The following is a 17,102-nucleotide window of genomic DNA, read 5'->3' as shown; positions in this document are numbered from 1 at the left end:
TTTGGGTATCCTATGAAGACACATTTATCCGATTTGGGTTCGAGCTTATCAGGTTGAAGCTTTTTCACATAAGCATCGCAGCCCCAAACTTTAAGAAATGACAACTTTGGTTTCTTGCCAAACCACAGTTCATAAGGCGTCGTCTCAACAAATTTTGATGGTGCCCTATTTAACATGAATGCAGCCGTCTCTAAAGCATAACCCCAAAGTGATAGCGGTAAATCAGTAAGAGACATCATAGATCGCACCATATATAGTAAAATATGATTACGCCGTTCGGACACACCATTACGCTGTGGTGTTCCGGGTGGCGTGAGTTGAGAAACTATTCAGCATTGTTTCAAATGTAGACCAAACTCGTAACTCAAATATTCTCCTCCATGATCAGATTGTAGAAACTTTATTTTTCTTGTTACGATGATTTTCAACTTCACTCTAAAATTCTTTGAACTTTTCAAATGTTTCAGACTTATGTTTCATTAAGTAGGTATACCCATATCTACTCAAATCATCTGTGAAGGTGAGAAAATAATGATACCCGCCGCGATCCTCAATATTCATTGGACCACATACACTAGTAGAAAAAGGGTCAAATGTGAAGCACATTAGTGCCGGTTTGATTTTGAGCCGGCACTAATGTGTCCATTAGTGTCGGTTCCAACGGCTAGCCGGCTGCTCTCATTAGTACCGGTTCGTGGCAAACCTTTAGTACTGGTTCGTGCCACGAACCGGTACTAAAGAGAGTGGTGGCAGGATATTGTCAGTCTGGGGCCCCTCCAGCACCTTTAGTACCAGTTCGTGGCATGAACTGGTACTAAAGGTCATCGTACATAAACCCTTCGTCCACCTGAGCTCGCTCTGTTCTTCCCCTTTCCCCTCTCCTCCTCTGTTCTTCCCCTCTCTTCCTCGAGCTCATCACACATTTTGCCCAAAATTTGTCAATATTTGAAGGCCCCCATCCATTCAAATGATCACAAAGGTTAGCAACTTTGTCCTTTCATCTCTCATTGCTAGATTAGCTCTTGCAATGCTTTGTATAGTGATTAATTTGTGAGTTTAGTAATTTGGGAGAAATTATATGTGCTAGTATTTTATTTATATGCAATTTGAGGTAAAAAAATAACACTTAGTTTGCATATGTAGGCGTGGTTTACTTAGTGCCTTCTAAATCTCCGTCGTAACCACCGTCGATCGCCCGCACCGTCCCGTCGCCGGCACCACCTTGTGGTGAGGCTCTTGTTCATGAATGTTTTACATTGCCAAATTGATGTTTGTGTGATTTGGATATATAGTTACTCGTATAATTATCTTACCCGTACGTTGTTTGTTATACATAATGCCATGGTTTTGATATCCGTCCCCGTCGGCCCTCGTCCTTGTTATGATTCGGATGTGGTATATTCTCTTTTAAAACTAGTTGTTGCATTTCGTGTTTATGACAAATTATGCCCATCAAGTTGACATAGATATTTTTATCTAGGAGGTATGTGAACCGGAAATTCCAACCGACCCTATTGTCGAGAGGTAAATTTAGTTGAAAGAGAAAACGAGTATTTGAAAGAAAAATTGAAAAGAATTGAGGGGGAGAAGATGGAATTGGAGTTGCATGTTGCCGATGTCGTCGATGATCACAAGATCAAGATGGAGAAAATGCGGTTGAAGATTAGAAAGATTAGAAAATATTCCATTGATAGTGTGGCTTGGTATCATTATGCTGTTGGATCAATTGTTACCTTAGTTGCGATCTTGATCGCATTTGTTGTTGCATTTAAATTCTTTAGCTAGAGAGTTATTAGTATGTTGCATTTAATTAAGTGTTGTATATGAACTTTATGTATGAACTTTATGTATGAACTTGTATTAATTTGGTCTATTCGGTGTTGTGTAATGAAGATGAGCCGACAACGGATGTATGATGACCGATGCTCTCCCGAGTTCATTAATGGCATGCATACTTTTCTGCTTGTCGCTGAGGCAAACAAGCGGGCGGATGGTTTTATGCCTTGTCCATGTGTTGGCTGTAAGAATGGTCACAATTACTCTACGTCAAGAACCATTCAGGTCCACCTATTTGAGTCTGATTTCATGCCCCACTATAATGTTTGGACCAAGCACGGAGAAAGAGGGGTTATGATGGAAGACAATGAAGAAGAAGAGGACGACGACGGCTATCTTGGCCATGGGTTCCCTGAATATGATGATACAGCAATGGGGGAAGAAGCTGAGCCGGCAATGCGGGAAGAAGCTGAAGAAGAGGCATCAGATGAGCCCGCTGATGATCTAGGTCGATCCATTGTCGATGCAAAGAGAAACTGCGCAAGTGATTTGGAGAAGAAGAAGTTGCAGCGCATGTTAGAGGATCACAAGAAATTGTTGTACCTGAATTGCGAAGCTGATAAAAAAAGTTGGGCACCACACTGGAATTGCTGCAATGGAAGGCAGAGAATGGTGTATCTGACAAGGGATTTGGAAAGTTGCTGGTAATGATAAAGAATATGCTTCCAAAGGACAACGAATTGCCCGAGAGTACGTATGAAGCAAAGAAGGTTGTATGCCCTCTAGGGTTAGAGGTGCAGAAGATACATGCATTCCCTAATGACTGCATCCTCTACCGCTGTGAGTACAAGGATTTGAACGCTTGCCCGGTATGCGGTGCATTGCGTTATAAGATTAGTCGTGATGACCCTGGTGATGTCGAGGGTGAGTGCCCCAGGAAGAAGATTCCTACCAAGGTGATGTGGTATGCTCCTATAATACCACGGTTGAAACATTTGTTCCAAAACAAAGAGCATGCGAAGGCGATGCGGTGGCATGGAGAAGACCGTAAGAAAGACGGAAAGTTGAGAGTACCCACTGACGGTTCGCAGTGGAGAAAAATCGAGAGAAAGAACAGGGAGGAGTTTGTAGGTGACCCAAGGAACGTATGGTTTGGTCTAAGCGCATATGGCATTAATCCTTTTGGGGAGCAGAGCAACAACCATAGCACCTGGCCTGTGACTCTATGTTTGTATAACCTTCCTCCTTGGTTGTGCATGAAGCGGAAGTTCATTATGATGCCAGTGCTCATCCAAGGCCCTAAGCAACCCGGCAACGACATTGATGTGTACCTAAGGCCATTAGTTGAAGAACTATTATAGTTGTGGAATGGAACAGGTGTACGTGCGTGGGATGAGCACGGACAGGAAGAATTTGACCTAAAGGCGTTGCTGTTCGTGACCATCAATGATTGGCCTGCTCTCAGTAACCTTTCAGGACTGACAAATAAGAGATACCGCGGATGCACGCACTGTTTGGATGATACCGACAGTATATATTTGGATAGTTGTAGGAAGATTGTGTACCTGGGACATCGTCGATTTCTTCCGAGCAGGCATCCCGTAAGAAAGAAAGGCAAGCATTTCAAAGGTGAGGCAGATCACCGGACGAAGCCTTGCCACTGTACTGGTGCTGATGTACATGATATGGTCAAGGATTTGAAGGTAATCTTTGGAAAGGGTCCTGGCAGACAACCTGTTCCGAAGGACGCTGACGGACGCGCACCCATGTGGAAGAAGAAATCTATATTTTGGGACCTGCCATATTGGAAAGACCTAGAGGTCCGCTCCGCAATCGACGTGATGCACATGACGAAGAATCTTTGCGTGACCCTGCTTGGCTTCTTGGGTGTGTATGGGAAGACAAAAGATACACCAGAGGCACGGGAGGACCAGCAACGTATGCACAGAAAAGACGGCATACATCAGGGTCAGGCCAGCTACGCTCTTACAAAAGAAGAGAAGGAAATCTTCTTTGAATGCCTGCTCAACATGAAGGTACCGTCTAGCTTCTCGTCGAATATAAAGGGAATAATAAATATGGCAGAGAAAAAGTTCCAGAACCTAAAGTCTCATGACTGCCACGTGAATATGACGCAACTGCTTCCGGTTGCATTGAGGGGGCTTCTACCGGAAAACGTTCAATTAGCCATTGTGAAGCTATGTGCATTCCTCAGTGCAATCTCTCAGAAGGTAATCGATCCAGAAATCATACCAAGGTTACAGAATGATTTGGTGCAATGTCTTGTCAGTTTCGAGTTGGTGTTCCCACCATCCTTCCTCAACATCATGACACATGTCCTAGTTCACCTTTGCAAAGAGATTAACGTTTTGGGTCCTGTATTTCTACACAATATGTTCCCCTTTGAGAGGTTCATGGGAGTCTTGAAGAAATATGTTCATAACCGTGCTAGGACAGAAGGAAGCATCTCGAAGGGCCATGAAAATGAGGAGGTCATTGAGTTCTGTATTGACTTTATTCCTGACCTTAAGCCGATTGGTGTTCCTAAATCGCGGCATAAGGGCAGACTAGATGGAAAAGGCACGCTAGGAGGGGATCAAATAATATGTATGGACGGGCATTCTCTCACTGAAGCACACTACACAGTTCTACAGAATTCCGCCTTGGTGGCTCCATATATGGAGGAACACAAGAATTTTCTACACTCCAAACACCCGGAGAAGTCTGACGACTGGATTACACGTGAACAAACGAGGACTTTCGTCGGTTGGTTGCAGAAACGTGTCATGCATGATGGCGATATTCAAGATGACATGTACTGGCTGTCCCAGTTACCATCTTCGAATATAATGACTTTCAAAGGGTACCAGATAAATGGGAATACATTTTACACGATCGCCCAAGATAAGAAGAGCACCAACCAAAACAGTGGTGTCCGCTTTGATGCAACAACCAACACGTGAAAGGAAACATATTATGGTTACATAGAGGACATATGGGAACTTAACTATGGAGGTGGTTTGAAGGTCCCTTTGTTTCGGTGCAAATGGGTCAATATGACACGAGGCGGGGTAACGGAAGACGCGCAGTATGGAATGCCAACAGTGGATCTCAACAATCTTGCGTATGCATACGAACCATTCATCCTAGCCAATGATGCGGCGCGGTTTTTTTTATGTGAAAGACATGTATACCAGGCCGGGAAAAAGAAAAGATAAGGAAGCGAATGGATCATACGACGAGCCAAAGCGCCACATAGTTCTTTCAGGAAAAAGAAACATCGTGGGAGTGGATGACCAGACAGACATGTCAGAAGATTATGAAAAGTTTGATGAAATTGCTCCATTCATAGTGAACATTGACCCGAGCATCCAGTTAAATGATGAAGATTTTCCATGGCTACGGCGCAAATGGACACACGTGAAGAAAAAGTTTCACACCCAAAGATCTGGAATGTGATCGGCTTCACTATCATCACTTTCTTCTGTGTTTCACACCCAGGAGGGAATCTCTGTAATAGTTAGGGTAGTTATGTGTTTTGGCATTTGAAACGCGAAGAAATTTTATGTGCAAACAAATTCTTTCATGCATTTACTGATTTTTTCAGCTAAATGACCCTGAAATTGAAAAACATTTCAAATGAACTCAGAAAAGGTTGAAAGTTGATTGACAGAATTCTCTAGTCACCATCACCAAGTTAGTAGAACTTCGTGATGAACTATAATATGCAAGGGATGACGAAAGTGATTCCCGAGCTCTTCGTGATGTTGAAATCAACGAAGGTAGAAATCAAGAAAGAGCATCAAGTGTTGATGATTGACAAGACCACTAGTTTCAAGAAAAGGGCAAAGGGAAAGAAAGGGAACTTCAAGTGGAAAGACAAGCAAGTTGTCACTCCTGCGAAGAAGCCCAAGGCTGGACCATAGCCTGAAACTGAGTGTTTACACTGCAAAGGAAATGGTCACTGGAAGCGGAAATGCCCTGAATATTTGGTGGATAAGAAGGATGGCAAAGTGAACAAGGGTATATTCGATATACAGATTATTGATGTGTGCCTTACTAGTGTTTATAGTAGACCCTGAGTATTTGATACTTGTTCGGTTTCTAAGAGTAGTAACTCGAAATGGGAGTTGCAGAATAAACAGAAACTAGTTAAGGGTGAAGTGACGATGTGTGTTGAAAGTAGTTTCAAGATTGATATGATCATCATCGCACACTCCCTATACTTTCGGGATTAGTGTTGAAACTAAATAAATGTTATTTGGTGTTTGCGTTAAGCATGAATATGATTTGATCGTGTTTATTGCAATACGGTTATTCATTTAAGTAAAAGAATAAACTGTTGTTCTGTTTACATGAATAAAACCTTATATGGTTACACACCCAATGAAAATGGTTCATTGGATCTCGATCATAGTGATACACATATTCATAATATTGAAACCAAAAGATGCAAAGTTAATAATGATAGTGCAACTTATTTGTGGCACTGCCGTTTAGGTCATATTGGTGTAAAGCGCATGAAGAAACTCCATGCTGATGGGATTTTGGAATCACTTGATTATGAATCACTTGATGCTTGCGAACCATGCCTCATGGGCAAGATGACTAAGACTCCGTTCTCTGGAACAATGGAGCGAGCAACTGACTTATTGGAAATAATACATACTGATGTATGCGATCCGATGAGTGTTAAGGCTCGCGGCGGGTATCGTTATTTTCTAACCTTCACAAGATGATTTGAGCAGATATGGGTATATCTACTTCATGAAACATAAGTCTGAAACATTTGAAAAGTTCAAAGAATTTTAGAGTGAAGTGGAAAATCATCGTGACAAGAAAAATAAGGTTTCTACGATCTGATCGCGGAGACAAATATTTAAGTTACGAGTTTGGTCTTCAATTAAAACAATATGGAATAGTTTCACAGCTCACGCCACCTGGAACACCACAACGTTATGGTGTGTCCGAACGTCGTAACCGCACTTTATTGGATATGGTGCAATCTATGATGTCTCTTACTGATTTACCACTATTGTTTTGGGGTTATGCATTAGAGACAGCTGCATTCACGTTTAAATAGGGCACCATCTAAATCCGTTGAGACGACACCGTATGAACTATAGTTTAGCAGTAAACCTAAGCTGTCGTTTCTTAAAATTTGGAGTTGCGATGCTTATATGAAAAAGGTTTTCAACCTGATAAGCTCGAACCCAAATCGAAGAAGTGCGTCTTCATAGAATACCCAAAGGAAACTGCTGGGTACACCTTCTATCATAGATCCGAAGGCAAGACATTTGTTGCTAATAATGGATCCTTTCTAGAGAAGGAGTTTCTCACGAAAGAAGTGAGGGGGAGGAAAGTAGAGCTTGATAAGGTAATTTGCACCTTCTCCCGAATTGGAAAGTTGTTCATCACAGAAATCAGTTCCAGTGATTGCTACACCGATTAGCGAGGAAGCTAATGATGATGATCATGAAACTTCAAATCAGGTTACTACAAAACCTCGTAGGTATTCCAGAGTACGGTCCGCGCCAGTGTGGTACGGTAATCCTATTCTGGAAGTCATGTTACTAGACCATGATAAACCTACGAACTATGAGGAAGCGATGATGAGCCCAGATTCCACGAAATGGTTTGAGGCCATGAAATCTGAGAAGGGATCCATATATGAGACCAAAGTGTGGACTTTGATTGACTTGCCTGATGATTGGCAAGCCATAGAAAATAAATGGATCTTTAAGAGGAAGACGGACGTTGATAGTAGTGTTACTATCTACAAAGCTAGATTTGTCGAAAAAGGTTTTTGACAAAGTTCAAGATGTTGAATACAATGAGATTTTCTCACTCGTATCGATGCTTAAAAGTCTGTCCGAATCATGTTAGCAATTGCCGCATTTTATGAAATCTGGCAAATGGATAAACAAAAACTGCATCCCTTGATGGATTTATTAAAGAAGAGTTGTATATGATGCAACCAAGAGGTTTTGTCGATCCTAAAGGTGTTAACAAAGTGTGCAAGCTCCAGTGATCCATTTATGGACTGGTGCAAGCCTCCCGGAGTTGGAATATACGCTTTGATGAGTTGATCAAAGCATATGGTTTTATACAGACTTTTTGAGAAGCCTGTATTTACAAGAAAGTGAGTGGGAGCACTACAGCATTTCTGATAAGTATATGTGAATGACATATTGTTGATCGGAAATAATGTAGAATTATTCTGCAAAGCATAAAGGAGTGTTTGAAAGGAGTTCTTTAAAAGAAAGACCTCAGTAAAGCTACTTACATATTGAGCATCAAGATCTATTGAGATAGATCAAGATGCTTGATAAGATTTTCAATGAGTACATACCTTGACAAGATTTCGAAGTAGTTCAAAATGGAACAGTCAAAGAAGGAGTTCTTGCCTGTGTTGCGAGGTGTGAAGTTGAGTAAGACTCAAGACCCGACCATAGCAGAAAATAGAAAGAGGATGAAAAGTCATTCCCTATGCCTCAGTCATAGGTTCTATAAAGTATGCTATGCTATGAACCAGACCTATTGTATACTTTGCCCTGGCTTGGCAAGGGAGTACAATAGTGATCTAGGAGTAGATCACTGGACAGCGGTCAAACATTATCCTTAGTGGAATAAGGATATGTTTCTCAATTATGGAGGTGACAAAAGGTTCGTCGTAAAAGGTTACGTCGATACAAGTTTTGGCACTGATCCAGATGACTCTAAGTCTTAATCTGGATACATATTGAAAGTGGGAGCAATTAGCTAGAGTAGCTCCATGCAGAGCATTGTAGACATAAAACATTTGCAAAATACATACGGCTCTGAATGTGACAGACCTGTTGACTAAGCTTCTCTCACGAGCAAAACATGATCACACCTTAGTAATCTTTGGGTGTTAATCACATAAGCAATGTGAACTAGATTATTGACTCTAGTAAGCCCTTTGGGTGTTGGTCACATGACGATGTGAACTATGGGTGTTAATCATATACAGATATGAATATTGGTGTTAAATCACATGGCGATGTGAACTAGATTATTGACTCTAGTGCAAGTGGGAGACTGAAGGAAATATGCCCTAGAGGCAATAATAAAGTTATTATTTATTTCCTCATATCATGATAAATGTTTATTATTCATGCTAGAATTGTATTAACCGGAAACATGATACATGTGTGAATACATAGACAAACATATAGTCACTAGTATGATTAATCAAAGATGGTTATGTTTCCTAACCATAGACATGTGTTGTCATTTGATTAATGGGATCACATCATTAGGAGAATGATGTGATTGACATGACCCATTCCGTTAGCCTAGCACTTGATCGTTTAGTATATTGCTATTGCTTTCTTCATGACTTATACAAAGTTCCTGCAACTATGAGATTGTGCAACTCCCGTTTACCGGAAGAACACTTTGTGTGCTACCAAACGTCACAACGTAACTGGGTGATTATAAAGGTGCTCTACAGGTGTTTCCGAAGGTACATGTTGGGTTGGCATAATTCGAGATTAGGTTTTGTCACTCCGATTGTCGGAGAGGTATCTCTGGGCCCTCTCGGTAATACTCATCACCTAAGCCTTGCAAGCATTGTAACTAATGAGTTAGTTATAAGATGATGTATTACGGAACGAGTAAAGAGACTTGCCGGTAACGAGATTGAACTAGGTATTGGATACCGACGATCAAATCTCGGACAAGTAACATACCGATGACAAAGGGAACAACGTATGTTGTTATGCGGTTTGACCGATAAAGATCTTCGTAGAATATGTAGGAACCAATATGGGCATCTAGGTCCCGCTATTGGTTATTGACCGAGAATGGTTCTAGGTCATGTCTACATAGTTCTCGAACCCGTAGGGTCCGCATGATTAACGTTACGATGACAGTTTTATTATGAGTTTATAAGTTTTGATGTACCGAAGTTTGTTCGGAGTCCGGATGTGATCACGTACATGACAAGGAGTCTCGAAATGGTCGAGACATAAAGATTGATATATTGGACGACTATATTCAGACATCGGAAGTGTTCCGGGTGATTTCGGAGAAAACCGGAGTGCCGGGGGGGTTACCGGAAACCCCCGGGAGAGTATTGGGCCTTAGGGGAAAAGAGAGAGGGGCGGCCAGCATGGGCCGCGCGCCCCCTCCCCCCTCTGGTCCGAATTGGACTAAGGAGGGGGGGGGGCGCCCCCCTTTTTTCCTTCCCCCTCTCCCCCTTCCTTCCTCCTCCTAGTAGGAGTAGGAAAGGAGGAGTCCTACTCCTACTAGGAGGAGGATTCCTCCTCCCTTGGCGTGCCCAAGGGGTCGACCGGCCTCCGCCCTTGCTCCTTTATATACGGGGGCGGGGGGGGCACCCCATGACACACAAGTTGATCTACGGATCGTTCCTTAGCCGTGTGCGGTGCCCCCCTCCACCATATTCCACCTCGGTCATATCGTCGCGGAGTTTAGGCGAAGCCCTGCGCCGGTAGAACATCATCATCGTCACCACGTCGTCGTGCTAACGGAACTCATCTCCGGAGCTTCGCTGGATCGGAGGCCGGAGATCGTCATCGAGCTGAACGTGTGCTGAACTCGGAGGCCCCGTACGTTCGGTGCTTGGATCGGTCGGATCGTGAAGACGTACGACTACATCAACCGCGTTGTGCTAACGCTTCCGCTTACGGTCTACGAGGGTACGTGGACGAACACTCTCCCCTCTCGTTGCTATGCCATCACCATGATCTTGCGTGTGCGTAGGATTTTTTTTGAAATTACTACGTTCCCCAACAGAGAGAACTTGCACTAGTGAAAGTATGAACCCTATGCCTTGTTTCCTATCATTGCAATACCATTTACACTCACTTTTATCATTAGTTACCTTGCTGTTTTTATATTTTCAGATTACAAAAACTCATATCTACCATCCATATTGCACTTGTATCACCATCTCTTCGCCGAACTAGTGCACCTATACAATTTACCATTGTATTGGGTGTGTTGGGGACACAAGAGACTCTTTGTTATTTGGTTGCAGGGTTGTTTGAGAGAGACCATCTTCATCCTACGCCTCCTATGGATTGATAAACCTTAGGTCATTCACTTGAGGGAAATTTGCTACTGTCCTACAAACATGTGCACTTGCAGGCCCAACAACGTCTACAAGAAGAAGGTTGTGTAGTAGACATCAAGCTCTTTTCTGGCGCCGTTGCCGGGGAGGTGAGTGCTTGAAGGTATATATTTAGATCTTGCAATCAAATCTTTTTGTTTCTTGTTTTATCACTAGTTTAGTCTATAAAAGAAAACTACAAAAAAATGGACTTGAGTTTGTCTCATACGCTTCGTCTTTTTAATATCTTTCGTGAGAATGATGGAAAGGAAAAATGTGCTCAAGTTCTAGAAGAAGAATGCATTAAAATGTTTGGTACTATATCTTTGGATGATGAGCATGATTGCAATGTTGTTAGTATGAATTCCTTGAATATCCATGATGCTAATGATATGCAAAGCCACAAGCTTGGGGAAGCTATGTTTGATGAAGATGATATTTTTTGTCCCCCAAGCTTTGATGAGAATATTTATTATGATGAAAGCATGCCTCCTATTTATGATGATCATATTGATGAAAGTGGGTTTGGAAGAGTGTCAACTTTAGGAAGTAATGATCCCACTATTTTGGAGGATGTTGAGTATTATTGTGACAATTATGAAAGTGGATTTGGAGAGGTAATGACTTTATTTAGTGATGAATCCACTATCTGGGAAGAGGTTCCAATTGATTATGAGAACAAAGTTGCTATCTATGATGATTATTGTGATGACTTGTATGCTATTAGGAATAATGATAACCATGAAACTTGTCATCATGATTTTAGTTTTCAATTGGATTATGCCTCACATGATAAATTTTTTTTTGAGTTTGCTCCCACTACTATTCATGAGAAGAAATTTGCTTATGTGGAGAGTAGTAAATTTTCTATGCTTGTAGATCATAAAAAGAATGCTTTATATGCTGGTTATATTGTTTAATTCATTCATGATGCTACTGAAAATTATTATGAGGGAGGAATATATGCTTGTAGGAATTGCAATAATATCAAGTTTCCTCTCTATGTGCTTAAAATCTTGAAGCTATACTTGTGTTACCTTCCTATGCTTGTTGATTATTGTTACCATAAGTTGTTTGCTCACAAAATCCCTATACATAGGAAGTGGGTTAGACTTAAATGTGCTAGTCATATGCTTCATGATGCTCCCGTCATGTTTCAATTCTTATCTTTTATGTGAGCATCATTGCCATCATCATGCCTAGCTATAAAGGCATTAAAGAAAAGCGCTTGTTGGGAAACAACCCAATATTTACCCTTACTATTTTTGTGTGTCCACATGATTATGCTACTGTAGTATTCATGTTTTATAGCTTTTGTTTCAATAAAGTGCCAAGTAAGACCTTTAGGATAGCTTATGGTGATAGTTGTGTTGATCCTACTGAGAATCGGAAACTTTTTCACCCAGTAAATTAGTTTTTTTTAACTCACAGAAACGTGATTTTGATCTGATTCTTTTTGCTACGGATTGGTACACGAATTTATTAGGACTTCCTAATTTGTTAGTATTTTTGGAGTTCCATAAGTATACGTTTGATACAGATTACTACAGACTGTTCTGTTTTTGACAGATTCTGTTTTCTATGTGTTGTTTGCTTATTTTGATGAATCTATGAGTAGTATCGGAGGGTATGAACCATAGATAAGTTGGAGTACAGTTGATATTATACTAATATGAATTTGGAATGAGTTTATTACAGTACCTAAATGGTGGTTTTATTTTCTTATACTAACAGAGCTTACGAGTTTTCTGTTGAGTTTTGTGTTGTGAAGTTTTCAAGTTTTGGGTAAAGATTCGATGGACTATGGAATAAGGAGTGGCAATAGCCTAAGCTTGGGGATGACCAAGGCACCCCAAGATAATATTCAAAGGACAACCAAGAGCCTAAGCTTGGGGATGCCCCGGATGGCATCCCCTCTTTCGTCTTCGTTCATCGGTAACTTTAATTGGAGCTATATTTTTATTCGCCACATGTGTGTTTTGCTTGGAGCGTCATTTTCTTTTGTTAGTATTTGCTTTATGTTATTTAGAATAATGTTTTGCATCTATATTTTAAATAAAAATGTTAAGGATAGCCTTTACCATGCTTATTTTGCTAGTATACATGTTGCTGTTTGAAAACAGAAAGTTTACCGCTGTTGCAAAAATTCCCTAGAAAAGTCAGAGCATGATATAATGTTGAAACTTTTTGCATAATGAGCTATGATAAATTTAATAGAGTGGGGATTTTATTTCATAATTTTTGGAGTTAGGTAAGTATGATGAATCTTGCATTCTTTATGGACTGTACTGTTTTGACAGATTGCTGCTATGTTTGCATTGTTTGCATATGTTTGCTTGTTTAGTGATTCTATTTGAGGATAGGAGTATTAAATATGCAGAGGCATTTAGTATGAAATGTTGAATAATGATTTTAGTGATTTGTTACAGTAGAAAATGATAAGGTTTTGCATTGGTTTATATTAACCTATCTCACGAGTTCTTGTTGAGTTTGGTGTGGATGAAGCTTTTGATAAACCATGATATGAGAGGAATTAAGGAGACACAAAAGTTCAAGCTTGGGGATGCCCAAGGCACCCCAAGATAATATTTCAACAAGTCTCAAGCATCTAAGCTTGGGGATGCCCCGGTAGGCATCCCACCTTTCTTCTTCAACAATTATCGGTTAGTATCGGTTGAGCCTAAGTTTTTGCTTCTTCACATGAGTTGTGCTATCCTTGCAATGCCATTTTATTTTGTTTTGCTTGCTGTTTGAATACAATACCAAGATCTAAAATTCCTTAATGTTAGAGAGTCTTCACATAGTTTCACAATTATTCGACTACTCATTGATCTTCACTTATATCTTTCAGAGTAGTTTGTCATTTGCTCTAGTGTATCACTTATATCTTTTAGAGCACGGCGGTGGTTATATTTTTAGAAATTGCTAGTCTCTCATGCTTCACTTATATTATTTTGAGAGTCTTTTAGAACATCATGGTATTTGCTATGGTTACAAAGTTGGTCCTAGAATGATGAGCATCCAAGTTGGGTATAATAAAAACTATCATAGAAAGTGAATTGGATGCTATGATCAATTTGATACTTGATAATTGTTTTGAGATATGGAGGTAGTGATATTAAAGTCATGCTAGTTGGGTAATTATGAATTTAAAGAATGCTTTGTGATTCCCGTAGCATGCACGTATGGTGAACCGCTTTGTGATGAAGTTGAAGCACAATTTTATTTATTGATTGTCTTCCTTATGAGTGGCGGTCGGGGACGAGCGATGGTCTTTTCCTACCAATCTATCCCCCTAGGAGCATGCGTGTAATACTTTGCTTTTGATGACTTGTAGATTTTTGCAATAAGTATATGAGTTCTTTTGACTAATGTTGAGTCCATGGATTATACGCACTCTCACCATTCCACCATTGCTAGCCTCTCTTGTGCCGCGCAACTTTTGCCGGTACCATACACCCACCATATACCTTCCTCAAAACAGCCACCATACCTACCTATTATGGCATTTCCATAGCCATTTCGAGATATATTGCCATGCAACTTTCCACCGTTCCATTCATATGACACGTATTACTTTTGCCATATTGCTCTTTGCATGATCATGTAGTTGACATCGTATTTGTGGCAAGGCCACCTTCATAATCTTCATACATGTCGCTCTTGATTCATTGCATATCCCGGTACACCGCCGGAGGCATTCATATAGAGTCATATCTTGTTCTAGCTTTGAGTTGTAATTCTTGAGTTGTAAATCCATAAAAGTGTGATGATCTTCATTATTAGAGCATTGTATCAGTGAGGGAAGGATGATGAAGACTATTATTCCCCCACAAGTCGGGATGAGACTTTGGACTTTACAGAAAAAAAGAGAGAAAGGCCAAAGGAAAAAAAAAGGAGCCAAAGAAGAAGAAAAAGAAAAATAAAAAAAGAGAAAAAAAGAGAAAAAAAATAAAATGAGAGAAAAAGAGAGAAGGGACAATGCTACTATCTCTTTTTCCACACTTGTGCTTCAAAGTAGCACCATGATCTTCATGATAGAGAGTCTCCTATGTTGTCACTTGCATATACTAGTGGGAATTTTTCATTATAGAACTTGGCTTGTATATTCCAATGATGGGCTTCCTCAAAATGCCCTAGGTCTTCGTGAGCAAGCAAGTTGGATGCACACCCACTTAGTTTCCTTTGTTGAGCTTTCATATATTTATAGCTCTAGTGCATCCGTTGCATGGCAATCCCTAATCACTCACATTGATATCTATTAATGGGCATCTCCATAGCCCATTGATACACCTAGTTGATGTGAGACTATCTTCTCCTTTTTGTCTTCTTCACAACCACCATTCTGTTCCACATATAGTGCTATGTCCATGGCTCACGCTCATGTATTGCGTGAAAGTTGAAAAAGTTTGAGATTACTAAAGTATGAAACAATTGCTTGGCTTGTCATCAGGGTTGTGCATGATTAAATACTTTGTGTGATGAAGATAGAGCAACAGCCAGACTATATGATTTTGTAGGGATAACTTTCTTTAGCCATGTTATTTTGAGAAGACATGATTACTTTGATTAACATGCTTGAAATATTACTATTTCTTGTGTCAATATGAACTTTTATTTTGAATCATTTGGATCTGAACATTCATGCCACAATAAAGAAAATTACATTGAGAATTATGCTAGGTAGCATTCCACATAAACAATTCTATTTTCATCATTTACCTACTCGAGGACGAGCAGGAATTAAGCTTGGGGATGCTTGATACGTCTCCAAAGTATCTATAATTTTTTATTGTTCCATGCTATTATATTACCCCTTTTGGATGCTTATGGGCTTTATTTTACACATTTATATTATTTTTGGGACTAACCTACTAACCGGAGGCCCAGCCCATATTGTTGTTTTATTGCCTGTTTCAGTATTTTAAAGAAAAGGAATATCAAACGGAGTCCAAAAGGAATGAAACCTTCGGTAGTGTGATTTTTGGAACGAGCGTGACCTAGGAGACTTGGAGTTTAAGTAAGGAAGCGTCGAGGAAGCCACGAGATAGGGGGGGCGCCCACCCCCCTGGGCACGCCCTCCACTCTCGTGGGCCCCTCGAGGCTTCCCCGACCGACTTCTTTCGCCTATATATTCCCTTATACCCTAAAAACATCGAGACAGAAGATATATCGGGAGTTCCGCCGCCGCAAGCCTCTATAGCCACCAAAAACCTCTCGGGATCCCATTCCGGCACCCTGACGGAGGGGGGATCCCTCACCGGTGGCCATCTTCATCATCCCGGCGCTCTCCATGACGAGGAGGGAGTAGTTCACCCTCGGGGCTGAGGGTATGTACCAGTAGCTATGTGTTTGATCTCTTCTCTCTATGGCACGATCTTGATGTATCGTGAGCTTTGCTATTATAGTTGGATCTTATGATGTTTCTCCCCCCTCTACTCTCTTGTGATGAATTGAGTTTTCCTCTTGAAGTTATCTTATCTGATTGAGTCTTCAAGGATTTGAGAACACTTGATGTATGTCTTGCCATGCTTATCTGTGGTGACAATGGGGTATCATGTGCCACTTGATGTATGTTTTGGTGACCAACTTGCGGGTTTCGCCCATGAACCTATGCATAGGGGTTGGCACACGTTTTTGTCTTGACTCTACGGTAGAAACTTTGGGGCACTCTTTGAAGTACTTTGTGTTGGTTGAATAGATGAATCTGAGATTGTGTGATGCATATCGTATAATCATGCCCACGGATACTTGAGGTGACAATGGAGTATCTAGGTGACATTAGGGTTTTGGTTGATCTGTGTCTTAAGGTGTTATTCTAGTACAAACTCTTGAATAGATTGATCCGAAAGAATAACTTTGAGGTGGTTTCGTACCCTACAATAATCTCTTCGTTTGTTCTCCGCTATTAGTGGCTTTGGAGTGACTCTTTGTTGCATGTTGAGGGATTGTTATATGATCTATATATGTTATTATTGTTGAGAGAGAACTTGCACTAGTGAAAGTATGAACCCTATGCCTTGTTTCCTATCATTGCAATACCGTTTACGCTCACTTTTATCATTAGTTACCTTGCTGTTTTTATATTTTCAGATTACAAAAACTCATATCTACCATCCATATTGCACTTGTATCACCATCTCTTCGCCGAACTAGTGCACCTATACAATTTACCATTGTATTGGGTGTGTTGGGGACACAAGAGACTCTTTTTTATTTGGATGCAGGG

The sequence above is a fragment of the Triticum aestivum genome, chromosome 3B (genome assembly GCF_018294505.1).
Source record: "Triticum aestivum cultivar Chinese Spring chromosome 3B, IWGSC CS RefSeq v2.1, whole genome shotgun sequence".
NCBI lineage: Eukaryota > Viridiplantae > Streptophyta > Magnoliopsida > Poales > Poaceae > Triticum > Triticum aestivum.
The sequence above is the reverse complement of the archived record's forward strand: the minus strand, read 5'-3'. Positions refer to the sequence as shown.